A 27998-nucleotide genomic window follows, 5' to 3' on the forward strand; every position below is an offset into this window, starting at 1 on the left:
AACTGTTTTTTTTTTTTTTTTTTTTTTTTTTTTTTGAAAATGTAATGCAGATAAACAGGAAGACCAGAATTTTGCGAGCCATAATGACAGATTATTACACACAGAATCATTTTCTTGAACACCTGCGATCAAAATCCAAGAAAAAATCTAACGGTCTTTAAGTCTTTTTTTACAAGGCTTGGCAATTACGGTTCGTCAAGTTAACAAACAAAGCCAATAACTTTGCTTGTGCCAATGCGAGGTGCGGAAAGTGAGAAATCCTTTACGAATGTACTGTACATGTACATCCCTTTTTTCCCTTATGATTCAAAAATTTTCAAAGCCAACCATACCAATTGATTTAAAGATTTGTCTTTAATTATGAAAAATAATTTTTAAGCATGGAATGCTATCAAATGTATACCAATACATCTAAATGTACGTTCATGAAAATTAGATTTAATAAACTTACATTATAAAATATACATGTAAGCTGGATTTATTTTAAAACATGACGTTCAATTCCTGTTCAAGACGTCGCATGAAGCAACGTCAAAATATCACAACGTTATCGTAAACTATGCTACTTTTACGCTTATATAAAACAGTAATAAAGCTTACATTGATAATTTCATGAAAATATATACTCTCTCAAAGAGTTTTGAGGAAAATTATTTAATTTTGACACGGGGCCGAATTTTGCACCAAACGCACCTTAACTATTCTCCTTGTTTAATTTTCTTTACATTGTCAAGTACTTTCTTTCAATGATTTTCATCCTTCATAAATATTTTACATGTCAATCACTTATCATGATATTTTCATATATTTTCTTACTACAAAATATTTCACATTTACCTATTTATTAATATTTTTATTTTAGTTTGCACAAAGCATAAACAATATAATCCTCAACACAGGACTTATACTTTACAATTTTTAATATTTTTACAGCTTCACCTTGGCTTGGTCATGTGAGAAGACTATAATGGACCCCCTTTACAGTGCCCAAGATATTCTCCTTTGTGACCTGTGTCAAACAGCTGCATTACAGAGTCATTGTGAACTTTGTCAGATTAACCTGTGTAAGGCCTGTGTAGGGGAACATCTCTCTGATGCATCCCAAAGACACAAGGTTGTACCATACAAACACAGAACATCTACTCCTAACTACCCAGAATGTCCAAACCATTCCAAGAAAAATTGTGAACTTTACTGTGAGAAATGTGACATTCCTGTCTGCTCTACCTGCATCTCCTCTGATAAACATCCCGGGCATAAATTTACAGATGTTCTGAGAAAATTAAGTTCTAAAAAAAGAGATTTAGAAGAAGACTTGGAAGAACTAGAAAAAAGAATCTATCCTGCATATAATGAAATTACATTGGATTTAAACTCTGAAAAAGTAAACCTTGAAAAACATTATGAGAAACTGACAACAGCTGTAACCAAACAAGGAGAAGACTGGCACAGAGAAATTAACATCATTGTCAACAAACTGAAATCTGAAATTGATGAGATGAAAAAAAGACACCTGGTTGTTCTATATGAACAGGAAAATGAAATTAAACAGATTAAATCTGATGTGAAACAAAGTATTCTTGATCTGAAGAAAATATTGGACTCCAATGATATCTCCCTAGCCTCTGCATACAAATCCAGGAATGCTGAATTCAGAAGTTTACCTCCTAAAGTCAATGTTTCATTACCAATTTTCTCTCCTTATCAGATGAAAACAGAACAGCTTAATAAAAAGTTTGGTTCTCTGTCAGCATTATCCACAACAACAGAAAAACATTGCTACATAATAAAGACATCAGAAGCTGTATTTTGTCCTCCAGTCAAACCACTGCTTGATGAACCAAAGCTTATCAGCATTATAGACACTGGTATTGAATACAGTGTTACATGTCTTAATGATGAAGAAATCTGGACATGTGGAATTGACAAAATCATGAAACTCTACAACCTCCAGGGCAAACTACTGAAGTCAATCCAAACCAAGTCAGGGTATTATCCATATGACATAGCAGTGACAAAGAATGGAGATCTAGTTTATACTGACCCTAAAACAAGAACTGTAAACATAGTAAAGAATAAAGAGATACAGGAAGTCATCAGACTACAGAGGTGGAAACCTTACAATGTCTGTAGTACCTCCTCTGGTGACCTCTTGGTTACCATGGACAGTGATGATAAACAATCAAAAGTTGCCCGATACTCTGGCTCCACAGAGAAACAAATCATTCAGTTTGACAGTGAAGGTAAACCTCTGTATTCATCTGATAATCATAAATACATCAGTGAGAACAGGAACCTGGATATCTGTGTGGCGGACTACGGAGCCAATGCAGTAGTGGTGGTTAATCAGACAGGAAAACTCCGATTTAGATACACCGGTCATCCTTCTACTACCACAGGATCATTTAAACCACGCGGCATCACAACAAACAGCCAGAGCCAGATCCTGACAGCAGGTAACAACTGTATTCACATCCTAGATCAGGACGGACAGTTCCTCAGTTACATTAATAACTGCGCTCTACACAATCCATGGGGATTATGTGTAGACACCAGAGACAACCTCTTTGTGGCTGAGCAATTCAGTTTTAAAGTGAAGAAAATTAAATACACATAAATACTTCATTTTCATTGCAAGTTTCTGTGACTGAGATACAGTACAAGAAAAAAAACATGACCAGATGACATTTATTATGTGAACATGTATTACATTTTTGTTATAAAATAATACTCTATTTACTTTATAGTTATTAATTTTTGAATAAACATTCTGTAGTGTATTTAGAACATCTTCCTCAATGAGATGAACTTACATGCATGAAAACAAAACGAAGACTGGTTTGCACAAAGGTAGTTTAGGATGAGAAAGTATGCCACAGACCTTAAAAATGGAAATTAGAACAAATTCTGTTTCAGTCAATATTTCAAGCCTTTGTTAATAGTGCTGTTCAAATCATCAATTAAAATTTACCAGAGGTCTCTGAGGTGTACTGCTGTGTACTCATTATAATAAGATTGATGTAGTTTAGTACGCAGCACTGCTAAGGAATACTATGAAGAAATCAAGGGAATACAGAAGTGCACAAATAGATACCTTTCGAAACTAATTTTTTTGCTCACCTGAGTCGAAGGCTCAAGTGACGCAGCTAGGTTAAGGACTCCCATACTTACATCAGCCTATGCAGAGGTTCGGGAAAGCTATTATGACGTCACATTAAAACAATACAAATGAATTTTGATGAATAAATACTACATGTTCTTTTTAAAACATACTCAATTACTTTCGTTTCTCATAAATATTATAAAGATAATTGGATGTGCAACTTATCTTGCCAAAATAGCACTTAGAGTATGTAGAATGAAAGCCAGCTTGATCTCGCTGTATTTACTGAGATGACGTCATTTCTTAGTTTGACACGCAGTTTCTCTGTTCATGGGGCGTGGATCAAGCCATTTTCGTAGTTTGTAAAAATGAAAATAAATACGAAATAAGCCTAATTTGACGAAAATAAAGACATATTCTAAAATATATTAATCCACATTTTATTGTCAAACTAAGTTGATAATGTGTAAACTTTATATATAGCCGTAGGGATAACATTTGTACAGTAACGTGCTAGAATGAGGGGGTACAGCACCTCAAAAATATCAGAAGTTCAACGATATCCGCTTCACTATAAATTCTGAATTTTCAAATACATGTAGCTATTATTTCTACTATTCTGAAAAGAGCTGGGAGCTGGTTGTGCATTGTTTATTTATTCCGTAATGTAACATTATTCCAGTGCGTTTTTCATCTATGTCTGGAGTTTAAAGAAAGACGGCTAAATTTTACACAATTCCCGAGCATGAGTAAGTTGCTCCCAGCACTTTTCATGTTAAGAAATTTATCTCAAACAAAACAGAATAAATTATATAGCGGAAAAATACCCGTATATCGTTGAACTTTTACGATCTTTGTAGTAGTACATATATGTTCTAATTTTAAACCTGTCACGTGACAAACAGCTGATGTAAACGATGTCGGTTTTGCCGAACTTCAGCAGAGACCCGATATATACAAGTGCAAACACCACAATTCACATTCATCAAAACTAAGTCTGTTAAAAAACATACCAAAATTGTTCTCATTTTCTCTGAATATATTAAGGCGTATATTTCATGGGCGTCCTTAACCTAGCTGCGGAGCTTTTCTGATCGAAATTTGTCCGTTGTCTGTCGGCGTTGTCGTAAACTTTTGACATTTTCATCTTCTTCTCCAGAACTACTAGGCCAATTTCAATCAAACTTGGCACAAAGTATCCTTGGGTGAAGGGGATTCAAATTTGTTCAAATAAAGGGCCACGAACTCTTATTGAAAAATCTTCTCCTCAAAAACCAATGGGCCAGAAAAGATGAAACTCATGTGGAATTATTGTCAGGTAGTGTAGATTCAAGTTTGTTCAAATCATGACCCCCGGGGTAAGGGTGGGGCCACAATGGACGATCAAAGTTTTATATAGGAATATATAGGAAAAATCTTCAAAAATCTTCTTCTCAAGAACAGCAAAACTATGATTGGTCATATTTATATGGAAGCATCCTCAGGTGGTGTAGATTCAAGTTTGTTCAAATCATGACCCCCAGGGGTAGGGTGGGGCCACAATGGACAATCAAAGTATAACATAGGTGTATATAGGAAAAATCTTCAAAAATCTTCCTCTCAAGAACAGCAAAGCTATGATTGGTCATATTTATGTGAAAGCATCCTCAGGTGGTGTAGATTCAAGTTTGTTCAAATCATGACCCCCAGGGGTAGGGCGGGGCCACAATGAACGATCAAAGTTTTATATAGGAATATATAGGAAAAATCTTTAAAAATCTTCTCAAGAACAGCAAAGCCTCTGTTTGTCATATTTATATGGAAGCATCCTCAGATAGTGTAGATTCAAGTTTGTTCAAATCATGACCTCCAGGGGTAGGGTTGGACCACAATGAAAGTTCAATTTGTAGAGAAAAATGTCACAGTCAAAATATTATGTAAGCATCCTTAGTAAGTGTAGATTTAATTTTGTTCAAATCATACTCCCCACTCCCTTTTGGGTGTAGGTTCGGACCACTTATGCATTTAAGCTTTTCAACACTAAACTGATTTTTCTTTTTTCCTAGCCACAGTGCTCAGGTGAGCGATGTTGCCCCTGCGCCTCTTGTTTAAAGCTATTACATTGTCACATGACTTAAATATCCCGATTTAAATTCAAAATTTATAGCTGATAAATTTGTTTCGTATATTTTGTAGTTTCTGAAAAGGTTTGCTGCTTTCTACAGAATTTGCATTTTATGTGTTTGAATTTTAAATAATTGGGCTTAAGTTGAAATATGTGTGACCCTTACAAAGTATTTTATGTATACTTTGAGAAATGCTCTGGATTTCACAAAAGCAGCAGCATTTTTCAAGTTAAGGAATATTTCTTTTATGTTTATTAAAAAATGATCAAGATCTGTTTTAAGCGTATGTCCTTGCAGAAAGCGATTTAAAAAGATACCTCTATGTTAAACATGCCAACCCTGTACACACACAAAAAAAAAATATGAAAGAATTAATTCAAATCATTCTCTCGATAATAACTCAATAACGGCACTAAACAACGGTTTTGTATTTGTATTTATTGTCTATCTAATATTTTTAAATAATATTCTGTTTACTAATAAAATGCTTTTTAACTTTGACAAAATTACTTGATCTGCCTCTTACTGCACATAAAATGCATCATAATTTTCTTTGATGACTTCATGTTGACATGTGCATTGCAATCAATGACTTGCTTACATTTTGCTAGGTGGGATTAAACTAGCGTCAAAATAAAAGCAATTGTGAGTTTTGATGTAGATCATTATTCTTATACAGTTTAAAATCATAAATGAATTAATTTTCTGGAATTCTAAAGAGTTTCTAATTTTGTGTGATGTCAGAGTAAATATTTCCCGTATACATTAGGTCCCGCCCCCTTTATGTAGCCTGTATAGTCTACTTCTGTAAATTAAATGAATCAGACCAAATCTTCATGAGGAATAGCATCATTTAAAAAGAATTCAAAGAAATATACATTTCAAGCAACCATGGCAACACCTTTCAACATAATAAAAACAAGCTAATTCAGAGAATTTGTGTCCCCCGCTTAAGGAAACAAGAAGAACATGGGTACATCTGGTCAGACCCCCCCACCCCCCTTGGATTTGCAGATTTATTAAATGTATATACTGAAGGAAATAAAATGTGCCAATATGGATATATACATTTGATTGCTTATTCCTTAAAATGTGTACAGAAGATTCTTTTTATATAAAATATTTATCACACTGTAATAATGAATTTTTTTTTAGAAAGTTTGTAAACGCCAGACGTCATTACTTCTTCATTTCATATGTTTTTTTTTAAATGTCGCCTGCGTGGCACACATGTAGGAGTTAATCCTTACTTCGCGGGGTTCGAATCCCACTGTGGGCCTTGTAGACCGATCCTCTGGTGAGACCGTATAAACCGGAGGTCCCGTGTCGCAGTAGATGCTGGCACAAAAACTGCTCAAAGGCCCTGAGTGCCGAGTATATGTCAAAATTTGTAGCTCTCCACCAGCAAGTGATGGAGTCTCCATATGAGTGAAAAATTCTCAAGAGGGGTGTTAAACAACAAGCAAACAAACAAAAAAATCGGGATCGTCCGGGATTTGATCCCGGGACCTCTCACATGTTAAGCGAGAATCATACCCATAGAACGATGAGGTGCTTGAAATTCAAGCAAAGTAAATGCAAACAGGGGGCCCACATAATTATACCTGTTTATATTCGAAATTGTCAAAATATTTACACAACATATGGTGTCTAATTTAGCCTTAATCAAACAGTTCTAATAGATGTAATGCGAATATTAAGTCCTTCGACAACCTGCATTATATGTAATAACTCTCCACATTTTCTTTAATACAAACGGGGAGTAAAGTTCTAAAACTTTCTGTGCGATCAATGCCAACAAAGAACAATGTACGGTTTTAATACAAATTCTGCACTGTATTTTTCTAAAAAATAAATTTAAATTTATGCTTTTTGAATCAATGCAATCTTATGTAGTAAGAACATAAAAATTGTATTTTTCATATGACCTCCTAAATGCTAATTGTGACGTCATGAACCTGCGCATTTTCCTGTATGTTCTTATAATTTTGCAGAAGACATCAATTTTCAGTGGAATTTTCTTTCAGAAATCATATAGCACATGCATTGCCCACAAAGATTCTGATTCTGAGATATGTGATTTTTCAAAGCATTTTTACACAATAAATCCGAAGACTGAAGTGAGCGACGGCTGTGGATATTATTTTCTAATGTAAAAAAATCACAGAAATGAGTAATTTGAGGTTTTTCTGCTTAAAACTTAAAAATGTACCAAATTAATGACGTCATATTTCATCCTGCTTGCCATATTCGTTAATGGTTTATCCTATCCATCTACTCAACTCATATTAAAGCCAATTTCAAAGCATTTTAAGAACATTAAATTTTTAGGCCATAAAAAGTCCAAACTGTAACTTTTTTTCAATTGACTTTTTTTTTGGGGGGGGGGGTTGACAAAACGGGGCGGGACACTTTGAGAGTGGCGAGCGAAGTTATGGTATAAGATTTCATTGCAAAAGCTCAAAAGCTTCTTGAGATATCGCCTGGAAACGAAAGTTTTGCAAGCAGACAGAATGTATGAATTTACGAATAAAAAGTGGTTCACAATGAATTTACGATTTTGACCTTTGACCTTTTGACCTCTGAATCGATATGGATCTTACTTAGGCCATAATAGGTTGTGGTATAAAATGTCATTGGAAAAGCTCAAAGTCTTCTCGAGTTATCGCACGGAAACGAAAGCGTACAGACTGACAGAAATACAGATAGTCAGACGGACGGACAGACCGAAATTAATATCCCCCACTTTTTCCTCTCTATCTCACCTGTAACCATGGCAACAATCAAAAAAGAATTCTTGACAAACAACACAAATTTATATACACGTATTTAACGCAATAAATAAAGGGTTGAATGCTTTGTAAAACATATATATTCCATTGTGATTAATGGTAAGAGTTATAAGTGGAACACTGATATTTCCATACAATCTTATTACCATATAATAAATTTAAATTTCATCCTCGATATCTTGTACCTTACAAACTTGCCATGCTCTTGAGATTTGACTGTAAATGTGATATACAAATGTACTCTAGGTTTCTTACTTGGAACTTCGAGTCTTAGGGCCACTGCAGTAGATGCCTTTCTGTTTTTTCTACATTGCGCTTCCTCTGCAGCGATTTTAACAGAATACCTAGTATATATCTTGTACAGGCGTTCACACATAATTTGATGTAGGCGGAAAACCAAATACCAGTTATTGTTGAAAAAGAAAGTGAATAGACACCATCCTGCAAATTCACAAAAAAGTTAGGTTCAAGAAAAAGTTAAAAGTTGCAGCTATGTGTATGTATTAAATAAGAAACTAATTGAACACAAACTATAACATTACAGAAATTGAACAGTAGAATCTTGTACAAAATTCTGTTAAATTAATTCGCAAATTAGAAAAAATCTTTTTTAAAAAATCGTATACTCGTTCATACTACATATCTTCGTCATTTTTGTTTTCTTCCTGGTTTCCCTTGAGCACAGTTGAATCCGCTGACTTACTCTCGACCTCTTCCTCCATTTTAATCTCGTAGTGCACCTTCCCCTAGTACTGAAATCCTAAGTTAGTCACTGGGACATAAAACATAATCACTTTGATTGCCCTTTAGATGAGGGTGCAGTTAGTCGTTTTGATAATATATTGAACTCATTTTGACAACTGGAGAAAAATCACATTGCCTTGTTCTATAGTCTATAGTGACTGATTAATAGTCACTATGAGTAGACTAGCGAGTTAATCTAGACTGTATTGTCATTAGATTCAGATAGTCAAAGTAACTTTCACGTCATATCATGACTTTCCTTTAGTTATTTTGCTAGGGATTTTGGCGATATTGAAAATCATGGCGATTATGCGATTCAAATAATTTTGATTATCACGCATCAATGCACTTCAGCTTCAAAAATTAACAATTATACAACAAATATTGGAATGTACTGTAATTTTTTATAACATTTCTGTTTTATAAGCAATAAAACTGTACAAATTAAAAAGAGATCACATACAAACACATTTAATTATATTTCCAAACAAATTAATTTTACTGTTTGTGAATAATTTCTTATCAATCAAAGAAATAGCTTCAGGTAACCGTTTCTCGCTTCACCTTCCAGTGGTTTTCCAAACCCAGACGTAGAACTGATTTTCCCCTCCAATCATTCCATACTCTTTTTTTTTACAGGTCCTGCAATGAATAATACTCTTAATAATTAATATGGTTGCTAGATAGCTGAAGTACAATTGCACACTACATGCAAATGAAACAAAAATCACATCATTTGAGTGTGAATGAAAATAAAATTATCAATCTTAACTGAAGATATATATTCAGAGGAAAATACTGGGTACATCATAAATCTAGTAGATATATACGTTATATAAAATTAAATCTAGAAAAAAGTTAAATGTATTTTGATAAACTTGGGAATACAATCATCATCAGTTCTGTTTTATCCTGTTGGACATTCTTGTCAGCAATGGGTTATTATATAATTAACTACAAAACATTGATTTGTAACTTTATTATTAATGCCTTAATCTCGTATAATGCAAGGCAAAACATATAAATGCATGAATAGTACTTGAGAATACTAGACCTATGGTCCATGGAGAGTCAGAATAAACATCAGAGATTCAGTCTTATCCTATCATCTTTTTTAAGAAATAATGTTGAAAAACTTGAAACCTATGTGAAGTCACATTATAATTAAAATACATGCTATCAGTATACGCAATCCTACCATATTTCTTATTCCATATTACATCCTTGTAGTTTTCCCCTTCACAGTATGTGTCAGTTATATACAGGGTATATTCTTGAGAATGTGTCTTCTGCTTTGATTGTCCATTGGAAGTCGATAGTCCTTGCCATGCTGTAAGTAACAGAAAAATATGAGTGTTTTGTTAACTAGGGACGGGGGGTGGTAGGTCTCATTAGAACTGTTTGTATTCACTGAATCTGCAAACCTCTATTTGAACACAATCATTCCCCCCATCATAGCAATGTTAATACATTAATTGAAGAAAAAATACTAATGACGACACATTGTTAATTACAGCACCATTTCTCTTTAAAACATTTTTTGAATAACTTTAAAAAAAAAAATCATTTGTCTAAAAAAGGAAACAACAAAGCATTTCCTACCATCACTTCGTGTTCGCGACTGACACTATTGTTTCTACCCACCAAACAATTGAAACAAAATGACCACGTATACAGTCAAATTTAACTAAAGCTTTGTAGTTTTGTGGAAACAGACTGTCAAAGTATGTTTTGACTACCTGTACAAAAAAGTGACTTCAAATTTTGTCAGGGTGCCTTATCCATGTCATCTTCGCCTCTTCTTCTTTTCCATTTTTTTTCTGAATCTGAAGATTTGTCCTTATCATACGCTCTTTCGTCTCCTTTTGGCATTCATCGGCATCCATGTCATCTACAGTATAATACATGTAATCTATTGGTAAAGTTTCCTGAAAATTTATATTAAATATCTGGACCAAACAACAAACTTACATTCATAATAAAATTGATATACAATAAGTGAAATAAGATTCTGAAAATTGCAAAACTGACTTTTGGACCGAAAATTATTGATTTTTCATTTCTGTTTTTGTTGTAGATACGTGAGATAAATGTAATGAGAAGCATTAATGACATGATTACAATTAGCTGAGAATTAAGCAGAAACGTTTAGAACGAGTAAGAGTTATCTCCCTGTACCTTCTTCTTCATCATCACTCATTTCCTGTCGTGGCCATTAAAAGGAAAATATAAAGAAGAAATGTTGAGCCCAAAGCAGATTGGATTCTTATGAATACCTTTGTACAGTCACGTTTTGACTTGGCAATATTGATTTGAAATATTCAGTACAGTGCAGTCCATGAGAATATCAAAAATCAACCCTTCATTTGCGAGACTTAATATTTTAATATTATAGTCTTTTTTACAGGTAATTAAACTCTTTAAATTATATTCATTACAGAAGAACACCACAAATAAGACTCTAAAAATAAATAGGTTTGTATACGACGATAGGTATTGATCATTGATAGCTTGAAAAACTTGGGAAAGTTTCTTAATACAAATGTATTTTAGGTATTAAATTTATCTAAATTTAAATTTGTCGATTTCTTCTTTATCCAACATGTCCACTTGCTAGAATCCATATTCTCTAGACATCTTATAGGAATACTTCAACTTATTAAGCTTGTTTTTTTTAAATATATCTGATACAATTAAATGTTCAAACATCGTATGTATATAACTCGACTATATACTGACAAGCTTACGTATACAGTTCTTGTTAGAGATTTATTACACAATCTGCAAGTGTTTTTAAAAATGAAGCGATTATACAAGGTTTTTCATTTACATAAAGAAAAACACAAAGAAGGGAATGGGGAGGAGAAGAAAAATTCAAGGAGATGGGGTAAGGATAGTGTTGTGCATGAAAAAGGGAATATAAATAGACGCTGTCAAATAATTAGAATTGAATAATGATTTCACATTTGTTTTTAAAAGTCATACGATACTACGCAGCACGTAAGTTGCGCATTTACAGGTTCACATGTCAAGGAAAGTTGAATTATTGAACGCGCTGGATTCTGAGTGAAAGTAAACTACGTTGTAAATAAATGATTTCAATAAACACAACTGCTCTGATTATAACATTGAATTTGTTCTCATTCTCCCTCTTCATTCTCTCTCTCTCTCTCTCTCTCTCTCTCTCTCTCTCTCTCTCTCCCCGCCAATTACACTGACTGATAAAACATGAAAATATCTTGCAAATATTCAATGAACTTTTTTAGAAAGAAATTCTAGTGTGTTATTATACAAAATTTTAGTCATGATTATGATATTCTTAAAATAATACTGCAAATTGACATGTTAGCAATGAACAGCGACTAGGCATTACTGATGGATATAAGCCACGTAAGTAAAAGTTCAGCTCATATGAACTTATTTTCTTATGTTACTCAATATGTTCAGGTCTCTATCTCCTATGACCTTTAAAATGTCAAATCCCTTTTTGCCTTTTTGGCATAAGTTTTCATATCTCACTTTTGTTGTCGATTTGTCGGCAGGGATGCTCACTCCTCCATGGCACCTGATCCCACCTCTGATGTTTGGAGGTCTGGGTTTGCTCTGTTCCTATTTTGTATTGTTTAATGGACTTTTGAGCTTCAATACTGTTCGTTATCTCCATATATTTCAGTTACTTGATGTAGGACAAGAAATCCTGGCTACTCAGCTTTTTTGTATAATTTACAAAATAAAAGAATAGTCAAGCTAAATAATGTAAGTAATTATATCATCATAACTGACCAGCTTGTCTCTTTATGTGATGTAGAATGAAGAAGCTCGCATCCTCAATGACTGATTTGTCCTTGAACACGCAGCTGGGGTGAAGATTAAATACTTCATGCAGCACTCTCTGTCTCTTGCTCTGACCTCTGAAGTATTACGTCTATAAGCAACGATCATTTCATTTTCATCATGGGCCTTTGATTTCTTAACATTTAAATTGTCTTCATTTCAAATTTCAAATAAAAAAAATTCTAATTTGGAAAAATTGTTGAATTTCGTGAGGGCAACAGCACAGTATCGGCAGTATTCTGGCCACAAAAATAGAAATCGTTTACTTCCAGATGTATATACAACATCAGAAAATTTTTCAGTGATGGCTTATATAAATTAGGGTCGGGGAACCGAAAACACACTTTAATTCATATAGGCCTTAGTATTATAACTCATATAGTAAAGTTATCTAAAATAACTTAGCAAGAATAATATACCGTATGAAGGGTTCTTTTTTCTCTTTTTTTTTCAAGTTCTAAAATTCATATATACTTTATACACACCAAGGTCAATTCAAAAGTTAGATTATGATACTTATTGTAATTTATTAAATGAAAAAAAAAATTCCGAAAAAGCAACTGGGGGTTAACTGGTTGGGCATTATGATATTATTATATAATAGAAGCTTGTAAGATTTCCTTTACATTGTAGAAACATGGCTTTAAGTCAAAAGGTTGGGTGCAGTAATTCACAAATCAGATAGTCTTTGGTTTCAATCCTGAACAAAACACGATTGAGAGTACGTTATCAGATAGTTGTCATAATGTCTGATAATAATAGTTTTTTGCTCATGAAATCCGACACAAGGTTCACATATTAAATGACGGACATTGATGTTGATGTCCTAACATTCTGAAGCTTTTTTTTAAATCTCAGATTATGTCTTACATAAATAATTTAAATACCTATACATCAAACAATTTATTATCTGCTATATAAGGTTGCCCTAACAGATCTACATTCTCCTATACTGGCAGGCAAGGACATTGCAGGAATTCAATCATGAAGGCGGATCCACTGTCTGTTTAAAATTGTTTTCTTTAAAACGACAGTGGGGGTAGAAGCATGGATCAAGTGTCTCCCTAAAACTAAGAAATTCTAGATAAAACTTAGAGTGTTTGACTCATATTAATTATAAGTAATAAAATGTGAGTTTCTTTGGTTATTTAATACCGGTAACCCATTTCAAGCCCTGCGCCTGGCCACATCTACCCCAAAATGAACAAGACCTTTTTCCAATGAAAATATACTCTTTTATTTTGTATTTAAATAAATTTGTATGTAAAAGAAAACCTGCACTTGTGATAGATCTTTCGGGAGATTTTAGTATTGATAATGGACGTAATCGATACATACGAAGGGCAGGTATGTTTTAAAATTTCTATTAATGTTATATTGTCCCATAATTTATAATACCATTTGAAATAACTGCGAAAAACACATGCCTTGACCAATTTCTTTGATAAATGTCTCATTTAATATTGAAATAAATACATATTTAAGCAACAAATTATTCCAATAAAAAAAAAATTCGCATATTTGGAATTTGAAACTCACAAAATAACATCAAACTTTTGCTAAAAATTGCATTTAAATCAAAATGGATAATCAAAAAAGCTAGAAATCTCCATTTTGAAGTGTAATTATCAAATCTAGTCATAGTTTACTGTTGTTAAACCTACATCTGAATTCTTAACATAATCATGCAATGGTATCATATATTCTTGGACACCGTGTATATCTTCAAATTACAAAATAGGAATTTTTAAATAATTCATCAGGTGCTCGTAATATAAAGCTTGCTAAGTTTTTGACTTAATTAAGTAGGGTCATAAGAATAACTTAAACACAATCTTAGGACCTGACTAAGTACTTCTTTAGTATGTCTTAAGGACATACGCAACGTAGTTTGAACTTTATTGTCTTTTTCCCTGGAGTTGAAGAGTTCCAATACTTAAAGGAATAGTGTGATACATTTTAACGTCTATATATTCTGTTGTACACTTCTTCTTAAACAAGTTTGGATAAACAAAACATCTAGAATATATGTTTCATAATTTTCGTATATTTTTCTTTGAATTACACAAGAATTTTCATCAATTGATATCTTTTTAAAAACCCCTGGTAATGCATGCTGATTTTTTGTCTATGAACATCTGATGGCACTATAATCTTAAATTAAAAATATCTTGAAAAATTATCAGTAGGTAAGGTACGTTGCGTATGTCCTTAAACCGTAACATAAAACGATCTTAGCGAGGTCTCAGCCAAGTCAAACTTATGTTCACCATATTTCTGAAAAATAACCCTAGTTTTTCACTTTATTAACATAGACAGCTAAAAATGATTCAGTTACGTTTTTTAAATGAATATATTTATTTAAGTTGACATACCTACTTATCGATTTTAGTTAGGTTAGATTAGATTTCGTATTGAAAATATACTTCTGTTAATATTATTTTTAAAATCAAATATAGCACGTTCACAAAGTGACAAGGTTTCAGTGTAAATGCATGACTTTTGTTTATTAATAGAGACTGCGATGCTTTCAGTTAACTTTTGTTGTTATTCTTTTGTTTTGACAAATGTTCACTTGTTTTGTCATTCTCCTAGACATGGCACGATAACCGAACGTCTATCTACTTGAAAAACTATGCATAGGGACATTTTGAATTCCCCCACCCCTCCCGTGTATCAGCGAATGTCAGCAAGCAAAGACCGCAGATATTTTGTGATATACTTATTCACAATTTAATCAAGGATCTGAAAATTTTTTTTGTATCAACTGCTCTCTCTCTCTCTCTCTCTCTCTCTCTCTCTGACGGTAGTATATCAACGCTTGTTGCGTATACATTTAATCTAATTTTCAGTTAACTTTTTTGTTAACTTGTTAATTTTCATCGTCTAATTCACCGAGTTTTTTCTGTTTTTAAAAATTTATTTCATCTCATATTTTCACAGTTAACATAGAAATCTTGGATTACAGTGTACACTTTACTTATAATGATTAACGCTGATAATCTATGTCCCTCTAGTATGAAAAATATTATGTCGTGTTGAGAGTGTTCAGATTAAGACTATACTTCAGTCCTTCTTAAGCATGGCCCATTATGTTACGACCCCCCAGATCTATAAATTTGACCACCAGCACCTCTATAATTTGTTGCTAACTTGATGTATGTATGTGAAAAATTTTATATACATCTTATAGTGTGCTTCATGTAATGTGTCTCCTTGACCGTTATTTTAGCATGCATATGTCGTTCCATCTGTTTTAAAACTCACTCGCTCGAACTTTAAATCTGATAAGAAAACGGTTATACTGTAGTACAGACAAGTTTTCGTTACCGTGATTTAAAATTTGTCCTTCAACATTGCAGTGTGTTTTATGCCTTTGGACCGGAGTACAAAAATGTCATCCAGATTCAGATCTGCCCAGAAGGTCAAATCTCAAAGCCTCACTGCTAAAACAGAATTCGATCTGCCAACAACAAATATATCAAGCACAAATCAACAGAAGAGAATACGTTCCTACCAGACCACAGAAAGAAAGCGTGAAACCAATTTCTCTGTCAGTTAGATCAAAAATTAAAAGCGCTAGCTTGGGGCAAGGTTATGTCGAGAGGAAGTAGAATCAAAACGAAAATGGTGCCACAGAACGTAAAGATTTTAGCAATTCTTTGGCACAGGAAACAGTTAATGGCAGCAAGAACAGCGAAGGAGAAAAATCAGAGGCTGGTGTGAACACCGGAAAGTTAAGTCAACCGGAAACAAAATCAATGTTGACGGGAAGAATGGCAAAGAAGAGAAAGAGGCTGGTGTGAATACCGGAACGTCAAGTCAACCGGAACCAAATGTTGGCAAGAAAAATGGCGAAGAAGGTAAACAAAAGGCTAGTCTGAATACCGGAATGTTAAGTCAACCGGAAAGAAAGCGTGAAACCAGAAAATGTTGGCAGGACAAACGACAAAGAAAGGAAACCAAAGGCTGGTGTGAACATTGGAACGTTAAGTAAAGCGGAACCAAATGTCAACACCCGGAATTCTTTAAGTTCTCATGAAATCTCTGATAACGATCCGGTGACAGAAAGGAAAACGGAAACGACAATGCTTCAAAACACAACAGCACAGCTGGATCTTCTAACAATGATTTAAATAACATCTGTAATAGTCAAATCACAATTGTTGAAAACGGAAACGTAAATGGTGAAGATACTTCAGAAGAACAACTGGACGCAAGCGTATTTGAGGAGGTTGGTCGATTTTTCATGTGTTCTGTTGACTCTGACGTCACACGCAGCTCTGTTAAGGCTGCATAAAGGGGGCGGGGCCTAATTTATACGGGGAAAGTTTACTGTGACATCACACAAATATAGCAATTCCTCACAATATCAGAAAATGAAATAATTTGCGAATCTAAACTGCATAAGAGTAATGAACTACATCAAAACTTACCACTGCATTCATTTTTGTCGCTAGTTAAATCCCACACAGCAAGATATAAACAAGTCACTGATCGCAATGCACTTGTCGACATGACGTCATCATGGTAAAGTTTGACGCATTTTATGTGCAGTGAGAGGCGGATCAAGTAATTTTTTCACAGTGAAAAATGCATTTTATTATTAAACAGAGTATTATTTGAAAATCTTAGTTAGACCATTAATACAAATCTGAAACATTTGTTTAGTGTCATTATTTAAAAACTATCGAGAGAATGTATTGAATTAATTCTACCGTGTTTTTGTCTACAGGGTGTGCATGTTTCACGCCGAGGTGCCTCATTAAATCGCCTTTTCGCAAGGGCATACACTTAATAGATCTTGACCATTTTTTGAATACACATAATGGACATATTCCTTAACTTGAAAAGTGCTGCTGCTTTGCTGAAATCGATAGCATAACTTAATAAATATATAAAATATTTGGTAAAGGTCACATATATTTCGACATTAGCAAGATAACATGAAATTTAAACTAATAAAATGCGAATTCTATTTAAAGCAGCAGCACTTTTCATAAACTACAAGTTATGTAGAAACAATCTATTACTTTAATTTTTAATTTTAACTAGGGTATGCCCTTGCGATATTGAAATTTGTTTGTGGCCTACATACCTTAAAAAGGTATGTATTTATACACGTTTATATTCTGTTGATTTCTTCGAAGTATGCCTTAACAGTGCTGCGCAACTCCGTGGATAGGTGGATTGGTGTACGTCGAAAGTTGTGATATCAATTGCTTAGACCTAAACAATGAGTGTATCAAACGATTCGACAAAAATTTCAAGATGGTGTCAAGCATTGAGGTCCCATTTGACTGTTGTGGAATGACAATTACATCAGATGTTGACATTACAGTCACGTGCCTTAATGGAATTCATTTTTATAACGTTGGAAATTCCGGAATGAATAGAACTGCAAGATATTTTACTTTAAATGGAATGGCGCACGGTTTTGCGTCTGACCAAATTAAAGCTGGTTTGCTGTGAATTGTGATATTTGAGAACCGGAAGACAGCATGATTCGAATAATCGACGAAAACGGAAATGAACAATTTGTAATCTATCAACCTGTTGTGTCAGAACTTCCATTAAAACTGTCATCTTTTATTGCGCTTGACAAATCATTACGTCGGGTTTTTATCTCAGAATCAGCACCGAGCCGGGTCGTCTGTGTTAACTTTCAAGGAGAGGCATTGTTGAATACTTCCATTCCCGGAGGGTCACGTGGTATAGTTTCCGTTTGTACTAATATCTTAGTCAGCGACCAGTTCAGTGAAAAAGTTCGTTTACTGACAAAAGATGGCGTTCTGAAGGCATCAGTGTTACAGTCTGAAGACGAACTCTGTAACCCTTACATCATAGCGTGCAAACCTGATTCTAATGACGTCATAGTGTCCTATGGTGGGCTTAGAAACGTTGGATTATTTTCTATACAAGAATTTGTTTTGTTAAGGATGATGGGAGTTTGCAATGCAATAATCATGATAATACAAACAACTGGAGAAGCATCGTGAGATTATTTTTGTTAAGTATTAGCTTTTACAATGCCTGCATTACACGTATCCTACCCCAGAACTGTTTTTCATTCTAACCCTTGTGAATTCGATTCTTGGTCATGATAAAAATAAGAAAATTTACATGTTTTATAGCAAGATCTAAAGATTTCAAAAATTCAAATATTGAATTGATATTATCTTTTTGTAAGTACATATATATTTGAAATTAAATCCATCTGAAAACTCTCGTACCCCTATGTAAAAGTTTTTATTAAATACTTCCCTGAATATATTATGAAGTCACACTCGAAAAAATGTAAATTGCGAATGGGCTAAATATATCAACGAATTTGTAATTAAATTTAACGCGTTACGTTTATATAGCTATGTAAATTCACAGGTCCCCAGGACTTCACTATAACCAAGTTTTAGGTACTGCACGCTCTTGGAAAAATTAATGTCAATACATTTTCATCCATTTTGTCTTTGTAACAGACATATATGTATACTCTGGACAAAAATATACAAAGAAGTTATTATGGCAAGCTTTGCAGGAGAATGTTTAAAATTTAGACTACGTCTTTTGACTTATTACTTTTAATACACTTTTCTACACTAAACATACATAAAGTGAAAGGAGATGACAAACAAAGTGAAAGTAGATGACCATGTTTAGTTAGATAAGAATGCAGCATCAGTTTGACCAAAGTCGCCCACGTGGCGCAGTGGTTAGAGCGTTCGCTCTAGAGTCCATCCATACCTCGCGGGTTCGAATCCCACTGTGGGACGTGGAGACCGGTCCCTCGGATGAGACCGTATAAACCCAGGTCCCGTGTCGCCGTGTTGCAGTGGATGTTGGCACGAAAAAGATCCCTCACTGCTCAATGGCTCTGAGTGCCGGGTATTTGTAGCTCTCCACCGGCAAGTGGTGGCGTTTCCATTTGAGTGAAAAATTCTCAAGAGGGGCGTTAAACAATAAAAACAAACGAACAGTTTGACCAAAAGAGAAAACCACATATATAAAAGTATTGCAATGCATTTTGTAATAAATGTAATATATAATAACATTTTCTTTTACAATATGTTTGAGCAGTAAGGAAAATTATTTGACACAAGTATTAAAATGCAATATGTTTTAAATGTAATGCTTCAATCTAAAAAATTGCATTTCTTACAATCTTAAACCAATTCTGAAATTTATGACTATTTACAATGTAAATCATATACGGTACCAATTTTGATGCACCAGATACGCATTTGACAAATTATATCTCTTCAGTGATGCTCAAGCCGAAACTTTGGAAATCCAAAATATTTAAATAAAAAAAAAAACAGGAAGAGCTGAAAAAGGTGCCAAAGACTGGACCCAAATACCTAGAAGGATCAGAGCTATGCATGAGGGAGATAATTCTTAATTTTGAAACAATTTTCTAAAATTTACCAGAGCAATTAAATATATATCCGTATTTTCAAGCTAGTACCGAAGTACTAGGTTACTGGGCTGTAGAGACCCTCGGGGACTAACAGTCCACAAACACAGGCCTCGACCCAGGGGTTCTGGTACCCAAGCAATGTTTTAACAATAATAAGAGGTCTATTCATATCCCAGTCATATAGTTAAAGTCCCAGGCATGACATGTAACGACAAAATTGGAATGCAGTCTCTTTTGACAAAAATTGAAGATTTTTATAGAACAGAGGCCTTGTGAAAATGATTGATAAATTACAGTGAAAATAAAAATTTGCAGATCATATATCACTCACATGTAACATGTATAAATAAACAATGTATCTACTCAATATGCAAAGTCAGAAGAAAGTTCACACTTTGAAATTAAAAAAAATGTTACATAGATTTTAAATGAAATTAAAATTGTTACACTGTGTAATTGCATCAGCTGTCATAAAAGTTTTTTTACTTTGACCCAGAGACATGGAATATATGATAGATGATGAAATCATAGATGTAACGTAATGAAAATATACAACAAAATGTAAATATAACTCAGTCCTCTTACGATTATATATACATAACAAAATTTACGGGGGGGGGGGGGGGGGGGGCTTTCCTCAATGTAATCGAATTCACATTCCTGAATTTCAAATAATAATAATAATAAATATAAAGAGTACCTACAGGATTATTCTATATAACACAGAAATATATGCATAAAATATCTTATTTACAACCTCATCTTTTAAGATCATATATTACATGTAAATCTCTTTTTTTTCAGGTATATTTACATATAATCAACCTGAGTGCATTTTTAATTCCGAAGCAATTTCTTGCATGATGACATGAAATAAGCAGGCAGGTGTAAATAAAAATATCCATGATAAAATGACTTGCAACCTTTAAGAAATGAAAATCCACCATTGTTTGAAAACTGTAAACCTATGTAAATAACGACAATTAGCTGAATGCATTTGCCCTTTAAATACATCAAACAACGTCTATAAAAGGAGATTTTTTAAAAAAGAAATGCATCTATTCTACTGTCTTTAAATGCATCAGACTAGTCTTCTCTTATAGTTATCTCAAGATAATATTAAGCAAGCCCTTGCAGAACCTCGGTGGCATCCTCAGCAACACACGACTACTTTGTGGTGGTACACGCCACCAGATTCGCCGTACGTCCCACCAGCCAATTCTCGCATACCGACTTCTGCTTCGCAGGTACGTCAAGGCTTCTCAGAGAATATCGCAGTGTACTCCGTGCCTTCACTTCTCTGAACTACAAATGTATTACGTCATAATTGAAAGTGTCGTCAAGTCACTGCAAACTTGAGCTGTTAGAGTGTCATAAACTTTACACCTTATTTTAATCTGCATATAAAGTGTCGGAAAGGAAGTGTAAAATAAACATGTTTTAATCTTCTTTAAAAATTTTATATATCCGAATATTTTAGAAAACTTTGCTTTATTACTCGTGTTTAAAAGTCAGCATGTTCAAAATATATACGAAAGTATACGTTTGACATTTACCCTTTTTTATACCCTTGGATAGATGTAGAATTTATACTATGTATATAAAAGAGCCTGGCGCAGGTGATTAATGGGGATTTGTTTGAGATCTTTTGTGGAATTCTGTAAGAGGAGTTTCCCCTCTAACTGAATCTTGCTTGGGAAAAATATGTGATGTCTTTGTTTTAATACAGATGACGATATTGAGTGAAAAATACCCTCAAATTTGTTGGTAAGTTGAATGTATTGTGTATTGAATGTATTGTATTGTACCAGAGTAATAGTATAATTTTTCCCAAGCACATTTCGGGTTCACAAGGATACGATGAGTTTATTTATGTGACAAAAAGTTAATAATAATTGTGTTAATCAGCTTCGCCGAAGCGATTTTTGTGAAACACTTCAAAAAAAGTAGATATGACCGTCATGTAATCAACGAGGTCATGTCATATCGAAACAAATACGTTTATATATAGCCTAGAGAACTCTCTATATAAATTGGCCGTACTTAAGTACATATAACTTACAAATAAAAATGAAAATCGACCTTGCGATGCAGTGTTATGTTTTGAGCGCATTTAAAGCTTCGGGAAGCCTTAAGATTGCTGCGTTGTCCGTCAAATTTTCTTTCCTCCAGGGATTTATCCACATGGTGAATTTGTCATGGAGCGTCAGGGACACTCTCTTGTTTGACTATATTGTTCAATATAATATCTTTGAAAAACATATAGTAATTGAAATTTTGTGTAATTAAGTTGTCAAAATATCTTGCATATCATCACTATTACATAATGAGGTCAACTCTCATGAGAAGACAACTAAGTTTTTAGAAAAAAAAAATGTTACAGACAGAATGAAGCTTGAGAAACTTTTATCAGAACAGTTCAAATAAACTTAGGGCTCATAAGTGTCACAGGAGCAGAAATATCATGTCTCAACCTGGAATCTAAACCAAGGCCTTTGACGTACATGATAGTGCTATAAGCTGAACTATTGAGACTTGGCTCCGGGGCCATACAACTTTGATGAGCTCACTTTTAATTTCTTCTCAATTTTACAAAAAAGAATAGATAATGGAAAAGTGAGACTGAGATCAAAAGTGAGCTCATCTAAGTTTTATGGCCTGGAGCCTGATATATTGACCGACTCTCACTCACCTGCGAACCCTGTGTCATAAACTACAGAATTTTAAAACTTGTCAGAACTTTTGTACACTTACCTCCCTTGCCTTAATGAGTGCTGTACAGATAGTACTCGCTGTTGACGACATACACAATTTTGAACGAATTGACGTTAAATTTACACTTGGTGTTGTCCAGTATGCCCGTATCCTCTGTCGACTGCTTAGGGGACCCTGGGGTTTCCTCTGTCTCGGTGTCCGAAAGAGATTTCTGATTATTCTGGTGAAATCACCACTGTCTCACATTCCTGAGACATATAATGAATTATAACAATATATGAACTTAAATATAAGGTATGTTGCCCGTTTAACATTATTTATACAAAGAAAAGTCCTTTTCTTTACATTTCCTAGGTCACAAAAAAGGACACCAACAAACATGATACAATTCTTTGGAGAGCTGGCAACTCGGAAATAATGAATTCTTCAATCTTAACCCCCCCCCTCCCATTTAGTTTAATGAAGATATCTGTGATACATAAATATACATGTATAAAACAAAGTTCCTGGATAGGAAAAAGTAGATTTTTAAAACGAGCTACATGTAGACCAACCCTCCGAATTAAAATACTGCTACATCACTATGACCTCTGGGATTTGACCTTGAGTCAAGGTCATGACATGCTTTTAAGTCATCAACCACACATCTTTTATCTGCCTCATAAACAAGAAGTTTGAATTCATTCTAAGCATAGAACCAAAGTAATATTGTATATGTTGGGGCTACAATTTCAAAATCTTCAAAATGTGACTTTGAGTTAGGAAGAAAGATTATTTCAAACATCTAACAACATCCCATCCGGGGTCACGTCAGAGCGACCTATCGATCAGCAAATGAAGTCGCCGTCTCCGGAATGTTTTCTTATAGCTCGGAAGCGTTTCTTTTTTCACTGCAAAAACCTAAACGGAGTTTCGTAGTAAACAATATATGCATGGCAAAGGCGAATGTGACATGTGGGATATCTTGTATAGTTTGTGCATTTTCGTTTGTGCTATTCAGGTAAGATTTTAGATTGGCGGACTATACATTCAATTTATACCAAAATTACTTTAATTCAACGTAAGACGGACTTCTGAGCATCAATAATGTTAAGATGTAGCTGTGGAACTAAGGACAAGATAGGCTAAGACCCCATTTTGGCCCCCGGTTCGGGGTGTCTTTTAGAATGATGCAACAGTTTATCAGTTAAAACCTGTTATCACCCCCTGCCACAAAATTAGTATTGGTTCTAAGTTATGGGATACATAGAGGTCACAGGAAGGTCAGAAAATATATCAATTTCCAAATTTTCTCATTTTTATGCAAATTTTCATCGATTTTACAGAACATTTTGGTTCAGAAAACATAGAGCACAAGCTTGCCTATCTACCAAATTTATATATTTCATACACTAGTATCAGATGCATCTTATGTATAAACATCTCCGATAGGCAAGCTTGTGCTCTATATTTCCCGAAGTGAAATGTATCTCAAATTTGACGAAATTTGACCAGAATTGAGGAAATTCGGGAAAATGTCCTACTTTTGCACCTTCTTGTGGCCTCCGTGTAAGCTTTGAATCAAAATTAGTGCTGGTTTTAAAACAAGCATCATTATAAGTTCTTAACTACAAACTATCACAATTTTAACTGTGTTCTAATTTTTACAACAAATAAGGGGCCAGATTGGGCCGTTACCATACCTTGTCCTTTAGAATCGTATACAGAAGCTTGAATCTGATTGGCCAAAATGTTCATCTTTATTCCTATCGAAAGGTCGCTCTGACATGACCCCAAATGGGATGCTGTTAGATGTCTGAGAAGCGGTAGCGGATTCGGAACATCTAGTTTTAATTAGATTGTATGTTGAAATGGTTTTCTCTTCCGTATTACTTACATTGACAACTTTGAAGCAGTTTTCCTCACCGACACTGTTTTGCCTTTTTCTGGTAGGTGCTCTCCTTGGCTGACCGCTGGTGGACAGTAGCCAATCGTCCCCCTGTACATGTGACGTTGTTCTTGCGTTTCTCCTGGAACAGTGCAGTGATCTTCACACAAACCTCATCCTGAACGATGTGCTGCATCTACAGAATAGAATAGACAAAATATTTATTCCAAATCAGGGCCCTTTTGAGCATATAAATACAGAGAGTGATACAATGTATGTTAGTGAAGCAAGTAAATTTTATTCATATTTATTTTTGACAATCAGCAACTTTTTTGATTAAGGTAATCTACACTTTGATTTTATTAAACATTTATAACATTATTCTGATCTCTGACCAGTAGAGCTTTTATCTAATTTAGCAATTTTTAAGCAGATTTATGAATATGATAAAATTCAAGATAAATGATATATGTATTTTTTAACATTTGAGTAATCTTTCTTTTAAACAATTTAAATTTTATTTTTAGATGATTTGATGAATACATTTAGAATATCCTCTATTTTGATTAATTGATTGATTGATTGATTGTATGTTGTTTAACGTCCCTCTCGAGAATTTTACACTCATGTGGAGAAGCCACCTCTTGCCGGTGGAGGGCTACAAATTTTTACCTATAGGGATCTTTTTTTCGTGCCAGCACCTACTGCGACACGGGACCTCGGTTAATACGGTCTCCTTATCCCACAGTGTCCTCTATTGTGAGAAAATTTTGTAAAAATCTTCTTTCTTTCTTTTCTTTTTTTTTTAAATATCAAAGGTGCAGATTGAAAATTTATCTGAAAGTCCTATATATTGACAGGTATTTAAATCACATGACCTGAATTTAAATCATGACCTGGCAAACCAAAACCACAAAGTAGATTGTCAGACAGTATTTTGGAAGCCATATTGATACTACAGGTAAGATATTTTCTTTTATTTTAACATATCACACTTTTTTTGCTACAAAATATCCTCTACCTGAATTAAAAACAAAAATTGTGAAAAGTGAAAATCCTTCAAAAATTAGGAGCAATAATATAATTATGCATGATTATACTGTACATGTGTTAAGAGTCTCAGCATGGGATTTGAAATCATATTTGTATCTAAAACCCCACCACTGATGATTTTTTTCATGACATTTGGTTTAAGATTGGTTGACGTCTGACACATGAAGTCAGAGTAATACTTATACACGATCACTTGAAAATATAAAATACATGGTCGCGGTCAATACAAAGTTATCTTTTATTTTGTTACACTTAAAATAACCCGGGTTTCTGGGTATTTTAGATTGTTATTAGACAAGAGGCTTGCTGATAAATAAACATAAACTCTAGTCGAAGGTGAACTTTATTTAAAACAGGCCAGCTCTCCAAAATAGCAACTATTCTCCTTGTTTCATTTTCTTCACATTGTCAAGTATTTCTTTCAATGATTTTCATCCTTGGTAATTTTTTTTACTTGTAAATCACATTATCATGATAATTCCATATATTTTCTTATTAAAAATATTTCTTTCTTACCTATTTATTGATATTGTCATTTTAATTTGCACAAAGCATAAAAAATAAAATTCTGACCAAAGAACTTAGACTTTACAATTTTTTGTCATTTTACAGTATCATCTAGATTTGGTCATGTGAAAAGACTGTATGGACCCCATAGACAGAGCTTAGGTACTTCCCCTTTGTGACTTGTGTCAAAGAGCAGCACTGCAGAGTCATTGTGAACTTTGTCAGATTAACCTCTGTAAGGCCTATGTAAGGGAGCATCTCTCTGATTTATCCCAAAGACACAAGGTTGTACCGTACAAACACAGAAAATCTGCTCCAAACTATCCAAAATGTTCAAACCATACCCATACCCACTGTGAATTTTATTGTGAGAAATGTGACATTCCTGTTTGTTCTACCTGCATCTCCTCTGAGAAACATCATGGGCATAAAATTACAGAAATTCTGAAAAAAACTAAGTTATACAAAAAAGAATTTAAAAAAAGACTTGGAAGAATTAGAGAAAAGAATTTATTCTGCATATGAAGAAATTACATTAGATCTAAACTCTGAAAAAGTAAAATGAGAAACTGACAACAGTTGTCACCGAGCAAGAAGAAGACTGGCACAGAGAAATTAACATCACTGTCAAAAAACGAAAATCTGAAATTGATGAGATGAAATCTAAACACCTGGCTGTTTTAAATAAACAGGAAAAAGAAACTAAACAGATTACTTCTGATGTCAAACAGAGTATTCTTGATCTGAAGAAAATACTTTACTCCAATGATATCTCCCTAACCTTTGCGTACAAATCAAGGAATGCTGAATTTAGAAGTTTATCTCCTAAAATCAATGTTTCATTTCCAAGTTTCTATCCTCGTCAGATCAACACAGAACAGCTTCATCAAATGTTCGGATCACTGTTAGCATTATCCATTACAACAGAAAAACATGGCTACACAATGAAGACACCAGAAGCTGTATTTTGTCCTCTAGTCAAACCACTGCTTGAAAAACCAGAGCTCATCACCAACATAGACACGGAATATAAAAACAAGCTAAACAGTGTTGCCTGCCTCAGTGATGAAGAAATCTGGACACAGGGAGAAGACAAAATAATGAAACTCTATAACATCCGGGGCAAACTAGTGAAGTCAATCCAATCGAAGTCAGGGAAAATACCAGGTGACATTGCAGTGACAAGGAAGGGAGATCTTGTTTATACTGACCCTGATACAAGCACTGTAAACATAGTGAAGAAGAAACAGATAAAAGAAGTGATCAAACTACAGGGGTGGATACCTTACACTCTCTGAAGTACCTCCTCCAATGACTTCCTGGTGACCATGGTCAGTAATGAAACTAAATCAAAAGTTGTATGTTACTCTGGCTCTACAGAAAAACAAACCATTCAGTTTGTTAGTGAAGGTACACCTCTGTATTCATCTAGTTGCTGTAAATATATCAGTGAGAACAGGAACCTGGATATTTGTGTGGCTGACAATGGAGGAGATGCAGTAGTGGTGGTTAATCAGGCAGGGAATCTCCGATTTAGATACACTAGTCAACCCTCTGGTGTTTTGGGATTATTCCCTCCATATGGCATCGCAACAGACAGCCAGTGTCAGATCCTGACAGAAGACACTAAAGAAAAGTATATCCACATCCTAGATCAGGATGGACAGTTCCTCCGTTATATTGATAACTATGATCTGGACAGTCCAGGTTGTGTATGTGTAGACACCAAAGACAACCTCTTTGTGGCCGAGCTTTACAGTAGTAAAATGAAGAAAATCAAATACATGTAAATACTGTCATTGAAAGTTTCTATGATAATATACAGTGGGCCGCGGTAATCCAGAAGCCAATAATCCGGTCGCTT

The 27998-nt window shown here is 34.1% G+C and overlaps 1 pseudogene; it reads left to right on the forward strand.

Annotated features, from left to right (window-relative positions):
- The first annotated feature begins 928 nt into the window (after window positions 1-928).
- Window positions 929-27924, forward strand: LOC133189279 (tripartite motif-containing protein 2-like; annotated as a pseudogene).
- Window positions 27925-27998: the final 74 nt, after the last annotated feature.

The sequence above is a fragment of the Saccostrea echinata genome, unplaced genomic scaffold (genome assembly GCF_033153115.1).
Source record: "Saccostrea echinata isolate AGI-Se365-2 ecotype Australia unplaced genomic scaffold, CSIRO_AGI_Sech_v1 ptg000017l, whole genome shotgun sequence".
Taxonomy (NCBI): Eukaryota; Metazoa; Mollusca; class Bivalvia; order Ostreida; family Ostreidae; genus Saccostrea; species Saccostrea echinata.